At 39.4% G+C, this 15,570-nt stretch overlaps 5 non-coding genes across 5 annotated transcripts; all 5 read left to right on the plus strand.

Moving 5' to 3' along the window:
* The first annotated feature begins 385 nt into the window (after nt 1-385).
* LOC143025054 (U1 spliceosomal RNA) lies at nt 386-550 on the plus strand. The gene has a single exon (XR_012966356.1). It is a non-coding gene; the product is annotated as a U1 spliceosomal RNA (small nuclear RNA).
* A 6,335-nt stretch (nt 551-6,885) lies between these two features.
* On the plus strand, nt 6,886-7,050 carry LOC143025055 (U1 spliceosomal RNA). The gene has a single exon (XR_012966357.1). It is a non-coding gene; the product is annotated as a U1 spliceosomal RNA (small nuclear RNA).
* Nucleotides 7,051-11,200: 4,150 nt separating this feature from the next.
* Nucleotides 11,201-11,363, plus strand: LOC143025031 (U1 spliceosomal RNA). The gene has a single exon (XR_012966335.1). It is a non-coding gene; the product is annotated as a U1 spliceosomal RNA (small nuclear RNA).
* A 1,983-nt stretch (nt 11,364-13,346) lies between these two features.
* Nucleotides 13,347-13,509, plus strand: LOC143025032 (U1 spliceosomal RNA). Its single transcript, XR_012966336.1, has one exon. It is a non-coding gene; the product is annotated as a U1 spliceosomal RNA (small nuclear RNA).
* A 1,744-nt stretch (nt 13,510-15,253) lies between these two features.
* LOC143025056 (U1 spliceosomal RNA) lies at nt 15,254-15,418 on the plus strand. Its single transcript, XR_012966358.1, has one exon. It is a non-coding gene; the product is annotated as a U1 spliceosomal RNA (small nuclear RNA).
* Nucleotides 15,419-15,570: the final 152 nt, after the last annotated feature.

A 15,570-nucleotide genomic window follows, 5' to 3' on the forward strand; every position in this document is an offset into this window, starting at 1 on the left:
CATCAATAGTTCTATTGGAAATCAAATGTAAACCAAAGCAAAAAAATTAAACCTTAAACTAGACGAACTTATTTGAATGGTAAATAGAAAGGAATATGATCCAATGTGGAAACTTCAGCGATGACGTCCAGGATCTAGCACACACACACACATACACACACACACACACACACAAATTGAAAACGCATCGTATGTTCTTTTTCTCATGCTTGTTGTAGTTTTATAAATGAGAAAAAAATTATATTTGGGTGATAAGATAGAAACTTTGTACAGAAGTTAAGTTCTGCCAAACATTGTGGAAATTTTCCATAGGATATGGTGAAGAGATTTACCCTTTGAGTCAGCGGCACCGTCCAGTTGGAGGGCTTGTACACTTCTATATAGCATACTTACCTGGCGCAGGAGATATACCATGATCACGAAGGTGGTTCTCCCAAGGCGAGGCTCCCCATTGCACTCCGGAGTTGCTGACCCTTGCGATTGCCTCAAATGTGGGTAACTCGAGCGCGCAATTTTTGGTAGTAGGGGACTGCGTTCGCGCTATCCCCTTACACAAAATAATCGTATAAAATATTACCAAACTTAGACGACTTCTGAGAGCATACATCGGAGTTCACCGATATTAACCTACTTGCTCGAGCGAGTCAAGCATACTAAACACCATTCCAAAATAGTACAAGTCTCCTGACCCTTGCGATTGCCCAAAATGTGGGTAACTCGAGCGAGATATTTTTGGTAGTAGGGGACTGCGTTCGCGCTATCCCCTTAACTAATACATTGCCTAAGGAAGTGACAAAGCATTGTGTTAGTACTGAGCCCCTACATCGCGGTTAACCCATTAGTCTTTTCCTCGAGAAAGTTAAGCAAACGAAACAATCCCATTCAAAGATGGTAGAAGATACTATATAAAGTCCCGGGATCGGAGCTCCGCGAAATGGGTCACATTTGTAAATCACAAAAACGCCACTGTCGACACTTAACTCCAAACGCTATGTCTGCCCGGCTGTTTCTTCCATCATGAATTCCACAAGAAGAAATCTCCACATATTTTCAGGTTCTCTCAATTCATCGTTCGTCCACTTTTTTAACATGCTTTCTCTGGGCCAGGGTTGCCAGATGTAAATTGCCAAAAGTCGCAAGCTGCAGGACTAAAAGTCGCAAATTTCTGACTAAAGTAGCCCAATATATAGGTATACATATATATATGTATATAATATATATATATATATATATATATATATATACTGTATATATATATATATATATATATATATATATATATATATATGCGTAAATAACCACTAGGAAAAAGTAAACTAACGAAGCAGAGCGCTTTCGTGTAATTACATCTTCAGTGCAGATACAAAGAAGGAATTATAAGATGAAGAAACAAGGTACAGAATATATGACATAGTGAAGAGGGCATTCGGAGAGGTAGTGGAAGAAGTACACGTGACGGACGCATGGGCCGTCCTGGTAGCCAACAAGTATGGGACGTTTGGGCTGTCCTGGTAACCAACAAATATGGGACAACTGCTCATAATTTATATTACAATTCAAACAATTTTGAAATTTCATGAGAAATAAAACTATCTAATTTGTACAAACCTTGATGAAGATTAACATTTATCCCCTTACTAGATTTGATCAAACTGCATTCAATTAAATTTCTTTCTGTTATGTTGTTGTTGTATGTGATGACTTTAGCGTTATCCCAGTCAACTGGGTGGTTAAAATGGTTCATGTGGTTGAATATACCGCTAGATTGGTTTCCCTCTCTAACGTATTTCTTATGTTGATTAATTCGTGTTGTGAGTGCTTTAGCAGTCTGACCAACATAAAACTGATTACATGATTTGCAAGGTATTTTGTACACACACCCTTTATTACTATTGACAGAATTATTTATGAGCAGTTGTCTTACAGTGTTCTTGTTATTGAAAACTACATTAATGTTAAATTTACGTAACATATTTGGAATATTTTGCAGGTTCTCTTGGTACGGTAAAATTAGCAAGTTATTCATATTGAAAGTTTGAGTTGACCTAAGGTTGTAAAATGTCCTTTTAGCACGATTGTAAGCTTTATCAAGAACATGTGTGGGGTATTGTAGCTTAGTACCAATGTCGTAAATACATCTTATTTCATCATCGATGTACTCTGGGCTGCAAATGCGTAGGGCCCTGAGATACATCGACGAGAAAACAGATACCTTCACGCCATCAGGGTGTGAGGAATAATAGTGTATATATGAACAAACGTTGGTTGGTTTGCGATATACACTAAACTTCAACTCACTTTCACGGCGGTAGATATTACAATCAAGGAAAGGCAAAACGCCTTCTTTCTCTATCTCCACCGTGAACTTAATGGAACTGACCAAATTATTAAGCTTACATAAAAAATCATTTACATTATCTTGAATGGGCCACAGACATAGGATGTCATCAATGTACCGCATCCATGTAATGTTGGGGGGAATGATCTTACTTAAAATTTTGGTTTCAAAAAACTCCATATATAGATTACTCAATACGGGGAGAGAGGATTACCCATGCTCATTCCAAATTTCTGAGAATAGAATTTATCATTAAATTGGAATTTGCAATCTTTAACACACAATTTGATCAGTTCAATTAAGGTGCCTGAAGGTAATGGTAAATCGTGCTTATTTAACTCTTCTTTAAGATAGATTAAAAGGTCATCCAAGGGAACTTTCGTAAACAAACTAACAATATCATAACTTACCAATTTAAATTCATAGTCTGGTTTTACCTCACTTAGTTTGTTAATGAGGTCCAAACTGTTCTTAACATGTGAAGTGGAAATAGTTCCAACTAGTGGACTAAGAATTGTTACCAACCATTTCGAAAGTTTGTATGAAGCTGAACCTATTGAAGAAACGATTGGTCTTACCGGGTTATTTGGTTTATGTGTCTTAATTAGACCATACATGTAAGGCAAAGGAGGGCTGATAGAAATAAACTTTTTGATTAGTTCACTATTTCCACTTAACAATTCTTTTATCTTCTTATTGAAATGGCTATTCACTGATTCAGTAGGATTCTTTAAAAGTTGGATGTAAGTAACTTGATCTCTAAGTAGTTATTTACGCATTTGTGAACACACGCTCCTAGTGTTTTTATTGCATTATGGATACCACACGATTCTTCGAGAACTTTACTCACCTGAACCCTGGACTTGCTCCTTATGTACACGACTTTTCCTGGTCATTGGTTAAAGCCCACAAGCTGCGACTACGTCTACAGTTTCTACAAAACTGCATGAAAGAACAAGTATTACCCAAGTCGGTCTTACCCCAACGGCTTGTGAAGATGTCTGATCGTCCATTTGATGATTTTCAGCGCATCATTCTTAAGAAACGAATCGACATTGCCAAATTAGAAGTCAAAGAAGCCTTTAGGATCAAGCGTATTAGTTTGCATAAATTCCAGTGTTGTGTATCATCTGATGTCAAAAATGTGCTTTTGGACTATTGTTATGGAAAAATGAGGATGGAGTGTGAGTACTTGTCAAGGAAGTTAAACATGAAATTACTAGCCCTCATTAATGACAGTGACTGGACCAAACATGCTAACCCAGATTTCGTGGTTAACTTGTCATCTAAGCCACTCACCAAGGTTCAATCCACAGCATTAGGATTTGGGCTCAGCTTTGCCAATAATTCTAATCCATCTAACATCATTAACATTGGTAAAGCTTTTTGTAATTTAAAATGTGATAAAGATCTGCCTATAGATGACGTTAATATATGTAAAGGTATTGTTTATGGTGCTTTAGCTAATCAGGTACCTCCCAGCTGTCCTGAACGTTTTATCACTGCTATTAATTCTCTCAAAAAGGATAGTGATTTACATATCACAAAAGCTGATAAATCAAACGCTGTAGTAATTATGAACAAAAATGATTATCTAAACAAAATGGATGTACTACTTAAAGATCAAGTTACTTACATCCAACTTTTAAAGAATCCTACTGAATCAGTGAATAGCCATTTCAATAAGAAGATAAAAGAATTGTTAAGTGGAAATAGTGAACTAATCAAAAAGTTTATTTCTATCAGCCCTCCTTTGCCTTACATGTATGGTCTAATTAAGACACATAAACCAAATAACCCGGTAAGACCAATCGTTTCTTCAATAGGTTCAGCTTCATACAAACTTTCGAAATGGTTGGTCCCAAGTCTTAGTCCACTAGTTGGAACTATTTCCACTTCACATGTTAAGAACAGTTTGGACCTCATTAACAAACTAAGTGAGGTAAAACCAGACTATGAATTTAAATTGGTAAGTTATGATATTGTTAGTTTGTTTACGAAAGTTCCCTTGGATGACCTTTTAATCTATCTTAAAGAAGAGTTAAATAAGCACGATTTACCATTACCTTCAGGCACCTTAATTGAACTGATCAAATTGTGTGTTAAAGATTGCAAATTCCAATTTAATGATAAATTCTATTCTCAGAAATTTGGAATGAGCATGGGTAATCCTCTCTCCCCCGTATTGAGTAATCTATATATGGAGTTTTTTGAAACCAAAATTTTAAGTAAGATCATTCCCCCCAACATTACATGGATGCGGTACATTGATGACATCCTATGTCTGTGGCCCATTCAAGATAATGTAAATGATTTTTTATGTAAGCTTAATAATTTGGTCAGTTCCATTAAGTTCACGGTGGAGATAGAGAAAGAAGGCGTTTTGCCTTTCCTTGATTGTAATATCTACCGCCGTGAAAGTGAGTTGAAGTTTAGTGTATATCGCAAACCAACCAACGTTTGTTCATATATACACTATTATTCCTCACACCCTGATGGCGTGAAGGTATCTGTTTTCTCGTCGATGTATCTCAGGGCCCTACGCATTTGCAGCCCAGAGTACATCGATGATGAAATAAGATGTATTTACGACATTGGTACTAAGCTACAATACCCCACACATGTTCTTGATAAAGCTTACAATCGTGCTAAAAGGACATTTTACAACCTTAGGTCAACTCAAACTTTCAATATGAATAACTTGCTAATTTTACCGTACCAAGAGAACCTGCAAAATATTCCAAATATGTTACGTAAATTTAACATTAATGTAGTTTTCAATAACAAGAACACTGTAAGACAACTGCTCATAAATAATTCTGTCAATAGTAATAAAGGGTGTGTGTACAAAATACCTTGCAAATCATGTAATCAGTTTTATGTTGGTCAGACTGCTAAAGCACTCACAACACGAATTAATCAACATAAGAAATACGTTAGAGAGGGAAACCAATCTAGCGGTATATTCAACCACATGAACCATTTTAACCACCCAGTTGACTGGGATAACGCTAAAGTCATCACATACAACAACAACATAACAGAAAGAAATTTAATTGAATGCAGTTTGATCAAATCTAGTAAGGGGATAAATGTTAATCTTCATCAAGGTTTGTACAAATTAGATAGTTTTATTTCTCATGAAATTTCAAAATTGTTTGAATTGTAATATAAATTATGAGCAGTTGTCCCATATTTGTTGGTTACCAGGACAGCCCAAACGTCCCATACTTGTTGGCTACCAGGACGGCCCATGCGTCCGTCACGTGTACTTCTTCCACTACCTCTCCGAATGCCCTCTTCACTATGTCATATATTCTGTACCTTGTTTCTTCATCTTATAATTCCTTCTTTGTATCTGCACTGAAGATGTAATTACACGAAAGCGCTCTGCTTCGTTAGTTTACTTTTTCCTAGTGGTTATTTACGCATTTGTGAACACACGCTCCTAGTGTTTTTATTGCATATATATATATATATATATATATATGCTTACCTACAATCAACTTCTAGAGTGGTAATTTTCTGATTCTCCACTCAAAGATGATGCGAGATGAGAGCGGGACGATCTACCACGTTGAATACGTTCCTGTAATATTCATATTCGAATACGTACATTTCGTACTGTGAGTCTGCGGGCCGAGAAGCGAGCGGGACGATCTAGCACGTTGAATACGTTTCTGTTCATTTTCATCCTACGTACAAGTCTCAAATCGGACTAAGGTTGCCTGGTTGGTTTTACCAAGAAAAAATGACAACTGTCGCCAAAAATATGCCAAATTATGCCAAAATTACTTCCTGAATGCAGGAATAATCACTACTCCATTAGTCTTCATGAATGCACAAGTAATAACTACCAGTCTTCTCATTAGTAGCCCAAAAGTAGGCCAACTGACTTCAAAAGTAGCCCAAAATGTCGCAAGTCGCAAAACTCAAATTTAAGTCGCGCCGAGCTTTCAAAAGTAGCCCAATTTGAGACTTGTAGCCCAATCTGGCAACCGTGCTCTAGGCTGTGAAAAATAATTTCACGACTTTAGGTGGTCGGGGGATGAGTTGCTTATTAGTAATTTCGGACGTTTTCATTTTATTGATATGCCCAACTGGTTTTCATCAATAGTTCTATTGGAAATCTAATGTAAATCAAAGCAAAAAAATTAAGCCTTAAACTAGACGAACTTATTAGAATGGTAAATAGAAAGGAATATGAAAATTAAGCCTTAAACTAGACGAACTTATTTGAATGGTAAATAGAAAGGAATATGATCCAATGTGGAAACTTCCGCGATGACGTCCTAGATCTAGCACACACACACACATACACACACACACACAAATTGAAAAAGCATGGTATGTTTTTTTTTTTTCTCCTGCTTGTTGTAGTGTTATAAATGAGAAAAAAATTATATTTGGGTGATAAGATAGAAACTTTGTACAGAAGTTAAGTTCTGCCAAACATTGTGGATATTTTCCATAGGATATGGTGAAGAGATTTACCCTTTGAGTCAGCAGCACCGTCCAGTTGGAGGGCTTGTACACTTCAATATAGCATACTTACCTGGCGCAGGAGATATACCATGATCACGAAGGTGGTTCTCCCAAGGCGAGGCTCCCCATTGCACTCCGGAGTTGCTGACCCTTGCGATTGCCTCAAATGTGGGTAACTCGAGCGCGCAATTTTTGGTAGTAGGGGACTGCGTTCGCGCTATCCCCTTACAAAAAAAAATCCAAAAAAATATTACAAAGCTTAGACGTCTAGACTTCTGAGAGCATACATCGGAGTTCACCGATATTAACCTACTTGCTCGAGCGAGTCGAGCATACTAAACATCATTCCAAAATAGTACAAGTCTGCTGACCCTTGCGATTGCCCAAAATGTGGGTAACTCGAGCGAGATATTTTTGGTAGTAGGGGACTGCGTTCGCGCTATCCCCTTAACTAATACATTGCCTAAGGAAGTGACAAAGCATTGTGTTAGTACTGAGCCCCTACATCGCGGTTAACCCATTAGTCTTTTCCTCGAGAAAGTTAAGCAAACGAAACAATCCCATTCAAAGATGGTAGAACACACTATATAAAGTCCCGGGATCGGAGCTCCGCGAAATGGGTCACATTTGTAAATCACAACAACGCCTCTGTCGACACTTAACTCCAAAAGCTATATCTGCCCGGCTGTTTCTTGCATCATGAATTCCACAAGAAGAAATCTCCACATATTTTCAGGTTCTCTCAATTTATCGTTCGTCCACTTTTTTAACATGCTTTCTCTGGGCCAGGGTTGCCAGATGTAAACTGCCAAAAGTCGCGAGCTGCAGGACTAAAAGTTGCAAATTTCTGAATAAAGTAGCCCAATATATAGGTATTATATATATATATATATATATATATATATATATATATATATATATATATATATATATATATATTTGAATAATTCGCTAGTGGACAGCGACATCAATCATACAATCCATGACCGTCGCGCAGAGGATTCGAACCACCGCCTATAGACTCGAGTGGTCTGTGGTCGAGTGGTTAAAGGCGGGTGCTGTGGACTCTCTCGAGTCTATAGGCGGTGGTTCGAATCCTCTGCGCGACGGTCATGGATTGTATGATTGATGTCGCTGTCCACTAGCGAATTATTCAAATAGTTACGATGGCGAAGCGTGAGGGGGATTCGATCTAGTCCTTACCATTCCCACTGGTGCGATTAGGTGTACTGTAAAAAATGGGGGTTATATGGGTGGCAGTTAGCAACCTCCCCAATCTCGGTAATCAGTTAGATTACGAGTTAGTACACTTTTAGATCGTCTGTGGTCGAGTGGTTAAAGGCTGGTGCTGTGGACTCTCTCGAGTCTATAGGCGGTGGTTCGAATCCTCTGCGCGACGGTCATGGATTGTAAGATATATATATATATATATATATATATTGGAGTAACGCGGCAAAATATTTTCTTTAAGGCATATAGAATTGTATGCAACAGCAAATTGAGCTCTGATGAGTTTCCGATGAAGAGTTTCAAGTCTTCTAAAGATCTCTCTAGCATGGAGAGGTAAAGAAAAAACCAAGTTGCCGATAGAAGCCATCTAATGGGGTAGAACAGGATACAAGACGTTTCGCTAATCACAGTTAGCATTTTCAATTGTGACAATAGCAAAGAAATGGAAGATTATAAATACAGAAAGTAAACACTAGGAAAGATTACAAAGAAATGACCGTTATTCTGGTCTGAAACTGGGAAAGGACACTTTGAATATCGGGGAAAGGAACGCGGGATGGGGAACTGTGACCACTGGGAAAGGACACTCAGATGACCGTTACTGTGGCCTGGGTGTCCGTCGCGGACGGAGTGACTGCTCATGGGAGGGCTGATTTGTCTCGTAGCTGGGTTGTCTGGTTTGGCGGATTCTGAATGGTTTGAGGCTGGGAAGAATGGTGGGGGCTTCCTGTTGGGTGTTCAGTGTAGGTTGGCTGTATTTAATGTGGAGGGCCTCAAGGAGGGCAAGGCGGACCACCGACTCTGAGGAGCGTGAACACCTTCACTGCCTCCTTCAGGAAGTGTCAGGCCTTCGATTTACGACGGAGGAGGCGACAGACGGCGTCCTTCCTTTTCTTGATGTGCTCCTCACCCAGAAAACCGACGGGAGCACCCACACAGCAGTGTACACCAAGCCAACTAATCCTGGATTGTGCTTGAATGGAGAGAGTGAGTGCCCTCAAAAATATAAGGACTCTACTATTGCATCCTTCTATAGGAGAGCCCTCACCCATTGCTCCAGTTGGACCTCCACCCAGAAAGAAATTGACCGGTCTACACAGCTCTTAGTCAACAATGGCCACTCAAACAGCGACTGCCAACGTGTACTGCGGGCCGTCATGAGCAAGTGGTACGAAGGGCAACAGACTCCTGTAGAAGAAGGCAATACCTTTACCTTGTTCTATAGGGCCTACATGTCGAGCGCTTATAAGGAGGATGAGAAAGCGCTTCTTCGTATCATCAAGGACAATGTGACCCCCACCAACGAGATGGACCGCATTAAACTTGCCATTTATTATAAGAACAAGAGGACTAAAGACCTTATAATGAAAAATAACAGCTCCCCACGCCCATCCGACATCGAGTGTGTGAGTCTGGTGTACCAGTTTAAGTGTCCTTTTGGGGACTGTACGCCCCAAGATTCCTACATCGGACTCACTACCACTCGCCTTTCCAGACGGTTGACATACCACCTTAACAATGGAGGCCCTAAGCGACACCTTCAGGAGACCCATAACATTCCAATCACCAGATCCATCCTAGTGGACAATACCACCATTTTAGACCAAGAAAGTGACAAGCGCCGCCTTGCCCTCCTTGAGGCCCTCCACATTAAATACAGCCAACCTACACTGAACACCCAACAGGAAGCCCCCACCATTCTTCCCAGCCTCAAACCATTCAGAATCCGCCAAAACCAGACAACCCAGCTACGAGACAAATCAGCCCTCCCATGAGCAGTCACTCCGTCCGCGACGGACACCCAGGCCGCAGTAACGGTCATCTGAGTGTCCTTTCCCAGTGGTCACAGTTCCCCATCAAAGTGTCCTTTCCCAGTTTCAGACCAGAATAACGGTCATTTCTTTGTAATCTTTCCTAGTGTTTACTTTCTGTATTTATAATCTTCCATTTCTTTGCTATTGTCACAATTGAAAATGCTAACTGTGATTAGCGAAACGTCTTGTATCCTGTTCTACCCCATTAGATGGCTTCTATCGGCAACTTGGTTTTTTCTTTACCTCTCCATGCTAGAGAGATCTTTAGAAGACTTGAAACTCTTCATCGGAAAACTCATCAGAGCTCAATTTGCTGTTGCATACAAAATATATATATATATATATATATGCTTACCTACAATCAACTTCTAGAGTGGTAATTTTCTGATTCTCCCCTCAAAGATGATGCGAGATGAGAGCGGGACGATCTACCACGTTGAATACGTTCCTGTAATATTCATATTCGAATACGTACATTTCGTACTGTGAGTCTGCGGGCCGAGAAGCGAGCGGGACGATCTAGCACGTTGAATACGTTTCTGTTCATTTTCATCCTACGTACAAGTCTCAAATCGGACTAAGGTTGCCTGGTTGGTTTTACCAAGAAAAAATGACAACTGTCGCCAAAAATATGCCAAATTATGCCAAAATTACTTCCTGAATGCAGGAATAATCACTACTCCATTAGTCTTCATGAATGCAGAAGTAATAACTACCAGTCTTCTCATTAGTAGCCCAAAAGTAGGCCAACTGACTTCAAAAGTAGCCCAAAATGTCGCAAGTCGCAAAACTCAAATTTAAGTCGCGCCGAGCTTTCAAAAGTAGCCCAATTTGAGACTTGTAGCCCAATCTGGCAACCGTGCTCTAGGCTGTGAAAAATAATTTCACGACTTTAGGTGGTCGGGGGATGAGTTGCTTATTAGTAATTTCGGACGTTTTCATTTTATTGATATGCCCAACTGGTTTTCATCAATAGTTCTATTGGAAATCTAATGTAAATCAAAGCAAAAAAATTAAGCCTTAAACTAGACGAACTTATTAGAATGGTAAATAGAAAGGAATATGATCCAATGTGGAAACTTCCGCGATGACGTACTAGATCTAGCACACAAAAAACAAATTGAAAAAGCATGGTATGTTTTTTTTTTCTCCTGCTTGTTGTAGTTTTATAAATGAGAAAAAAAAATGAAAATTGGGTGATAAGATAGTAAGTTTGTACAGAAGTTAAGTTCTGCCAAACATTGTGGAAATTTTCCATAGGATATGGTGAAGAGATTTACCCTTTGAGTCAGCAGCACCGTCCAGTTGGAGGGCTTGTACACTTCTATATAGCATACTTACCTGGCGCAGGAGATACCATGATCACGAAGGTGGTTCTCCCAAGGCGAGGCTCCCCATTGCACTCCGGAGATGCTGACCCTTGCGATTGCCTCAAATGTGGGTAACTCGAGCGCGCAATTTTTGGTAGTAGGGGACTGCGTTCGCGCTATCCCCTTACATATAATAAACGGATAAAATGTTACAATTTTGACTTCTGAGAGCATACATCAGAGTTCACCGATATTCAACCTACTTACTCGAGCGAGTCAAGCATACTAAACATCATTCCAAAATAGTACAAGTCTGCTGACCCTTGCGATTGCCCCAAATGTGGGTAACTCGAGCGCGATATTTTGGGTAGTAGGGGACTGCGTTCGCGCTATCCCCTTAACTAATACATTGCCTAAGGAAGTGACAAAGCATTGTGTTAGTACTGAGCCCCTACATCGCGGTTAACCCATTAGTCTTTTCCTCGAGAAAGTTAAGCAAACGAAACAATCCCATTCAAAGATGGTAGAACACACTATATAAAGTCCCGGGATCGGAGCTCCGCGAAATGGGTCACATTTGTAAATCACAAAAAAGCCACTGTCGAAACTTAACTCCAAACGCTATGTATGCCAGGCAGTTTCTTGGATCATGAATTCCAAAAGAAGAAATCTCGAAATATTTTCAGGTTCTCTCAATTTATCGTTCGTCCACTTTTTTAACATGCTTTCTCTGGGCCAGGGTTGCCAGATGTAAACTGCCGAAAGTCGCGAGCTGCAGGACTAAAAGTCGCAAATTTCTGACTAAAGTAGCCCAATATATGGGTATACATATATATATGTATATAATATATATATATATATATTTCAATTTTTCTAATAGTTTGTTTGATTCTTGAGGGGAGGTCAAACACAATACTTCCGAGATCCATTATGTTATTGATGTTATTTTGATGTTATATTTTTCGTTCAATAACATCATGGATCTCGGAAGTATTGTGTTTGACCTCCCCTCAAGAATCAAACAAACTATTAGAAAAATTGAGAAAATCACTAAGAAGATAGTTGATATTGAATTAGCTCTGGTCTTCAATCGAACATGTCTACAAGAAAACTTACTGCCCATTTATACTAATATATATACATACTTATATGTGTATATATATATATATATATATATATATATATTTCTATATATATATGCTTACCTACAATCAACTTCTAGAGTGGTAATTTTCTGATTCTCCACTCAAAGATGATGCGAGATGCGAGCGGGCCGATCTACCACGTTGAATACGTTCCTGTAATATTCATATTCGAAAACGTACATTTCGTACTGTGAGTCTGCGGGCCGAGAAGCGAGCGAGACGATCTAGCACGTTGAATACGTTTCTGTTCATTTTCATCCTACGTAGAACTCTCAAATCGGACTAAGGTTGCCTGGTTGGTTCTACCAAGAAAAAAATGACAACTGTCGCCAAAAATATGCGAAATCATGCCAAAATTACTTCTTGAATGCAGAAATAATCACTACTCCATTAGTCTTCATGAATGCACAAGTAATAACTACCAGTCTTCTCATTAGTAGCCCAACTGACTTCAAAAGTAGCCCAAAATGTCGCAAGTCGCAAAACTCAAATTTAAGTCGCGCCGAGCTTTCAAAAGTAGCCCAATTTGCGACTTGTAGCCCAATCTGGCAACCGTGCTCTGGGCTGTGAAAAATCATTTCGCGAGTTAGGGTGGTCGGGGGATGGGTTGCTTATTAGTAATTTCGGACGTTTTCATTTTATTGATATGCCCAACTGGTTTTCATCAATAGTTCTATTGGAAATCAAATGTAAACCAAAGCAAAAACATCAAGCCTTAAACTAGACGAACTTATTAGAATGGTAAATAGAAAGAAATATGATCCAATGTGGAAACTTCAGCGATGACGTACAAGATCTAGCACACAAAAAACAAATTGAAAAAGCATCGTATGTTTTTTTTCTCATGCTTGTTGTAGTGTTATAAATGAGAAAAAAATTATATTTGGGTGATAAGATAGAAACTTTGTACAGAAGTTAAGTTCTGCCAAACATTGTGGATATTTTCCATAGGATATGGTGAAGAGATTTACCCTTTGAGTCAGCAGCACCGTCCAGTTGGAGGGCTTGTACACTTCAATATAGCATACTTACCTGGCGCAGGAGATACCATGATCACGAAGGTGGTTCTCCCAAGGCGAGGCTCCCCATTGCACTCCGGAGATGCTGACCCTTGCGATTGCCTCAAATGTGGGTAACTCGAGCGCGCAATTTTTGGTAGTAGGGGACTGCGTTCGCGCTATCCCCTTACACAAAAAAATCGAATAAAAAATTACCACACTACTCAGTCAAGACTTCTGAGAGCAAACAACGGAATTCACCGACATTCAACCTACTTACTCGAGCGAGTCAAGCATACTAAACATCATTCCAAAATAGTACAAGTCTGCTGACCCTTGCGATTGCCCCAAATGTGGGTAACTCGAGCGCGATATTTTTGGTAGTAGGGGACTGCGTTCGCGCTATCCCCTTAACTAATACATCGCCTAAGGAAGTGACAAAGCATTGTGTTAGTACTGAGCCCCTACATCGCGGTTAACCCATTAGTCTTTTCCTCGAGAAAGTTAAGCAAACGAAACAATCCCATTCAAAGATGGTAGAAGACACTATATAAAGTCCCGGGATCGGAGCTCCGCGAAATGGGTCACATTTGTAAATCACAAAAACGCCACTGTCGACACTTAACTCCAAACGCTATGTCTGCCCGGCTGTTTGTTGCATCATGAATTCCACAAGAAGAAATCTCCACATATTTTCAGGTTCTCTCAATTTATCGTTCGTCCACTTTTTTAACATGCTTTCTCTGGGCCAGGGTTGCCAGATGTAAACTGCCAAAAGTCGCGAGCTGCAGGACTAAAAGTTGCAAATTTCTGAATAAAGTAGCCCAATATATAGGTATACATATATATATGTATATAATATGTATACATATATATATATATATATACACTGTATATATATATATATATATATATACTGTATATATATATATATATATATATATATATATATATATATATATATATATACTTACCTACAATCAACTTCTAGAGTGGTCATTTTCTGATTCTCCACTCAAAGATGATGCGAGATGCGAGCGGGACGATCTACCACGTTGAATACGTTCCTGTAATATTCATATTCGAATACGTACATTTCGTACTGTGAGTCTGCGGGCCGAGAAGCGAGCGGGACGATCTAGCACGTTGAATACGTTTCTGTTCATTTGCATCCTACGTACAACTCTCAAATCGGACTAAGGTTGCCTGCTTGGTTTTACCAAGAAAAAAATGACAACTGTCGCCAAAATTACTTCCTGAATGCAGAAATAATCACTACTCCATTAGCCTTCATGAATGCAGAAGTAATAACTACCAGTCTTCTCATTGGTAGCCCAAAAGGAGCCCAACTTACTTCAAAAGTAGCCCAAAATGTCGCAAGTCGCAAAACTCAAATTTAAGTCGCGCCGAGCTTTCAAAAGTAACCCAATTTGAGATTTGTAGCCCAATCTGGCAACCGTGCTCTGGGCTGTGAAAAATCATTTCGCGAGTTTAGGTGATCGGGGGATGGGTTGCTTATTAGTAATTTCGGATGTTTTCATTTTATTGATATGCCCAACTGGTTTTCATCAATAGTTCTATTGGAAATCAAATGTAAACCAAAGCAAAAAAAATTAAGCCTTAAACTAGACGAACTTATTTGAATGGTAAATAGAAAGGAATATGATCCAATGTGGAAACTTCAGCGATGACGTACAAGATCTAGCACACAAAAAACAAATTGAAAAAGCATGGTATGTTTTTTTTTTTTCTCCTGCTTGTTGTAGTGTTATAAATGAGAAAAAAATTATATTTGGGTGATAAGATAGTAAGTTTGTACAGAAGTTAAGTTCTGCCAAACATTGTGGAAATTTTCCATAGGATTTGGTGAAGAGATTTACCCTTTGAGTCAGCGGCACCGTCCAGTTGGAGGGCTTGTACACTTCTATATAGCATACTTACCTGGCGCAGGAGATATACCATGATCACGAAGGTGGTTCTCCCAAGGCGAGGCTCCCCATTGCACTCCGGAGTTGCTGACCCTTGCGATTGCCTCAAATGTGGGTAACTCGAGCGCGCAATTTTTGGTAGTAGGGGACTGCGTTCGCGCTATCCCCTTACAAAAAATAAACGAATAAAATATTATCTAGCTTAGACTTCTGAGAGCATAAATAGTCCACCGATATTAACCTACTTGCTCGAGCGAGTCAAGCATACTAAACACCATTCCAAAATAGTACAAGTCTGCTGACCCTTGCGATTGCCCCAAAT

Source organism: Oratosquilla oratoria, chromosome 4 (assembly GCF_046742065.1).
Source record: "Oratosquilla oratoria isolate Oo_2021 chromosome 4, ASM4674206v1, whole genome shotgun sequence".
NCBI classification, from domain to species: Eukaryota; Metazoa; Arthropoda; class Malacostraca; order Stomatopoda; family Squillidae; genus Oratosquilla; species Oratosquilla oratoria.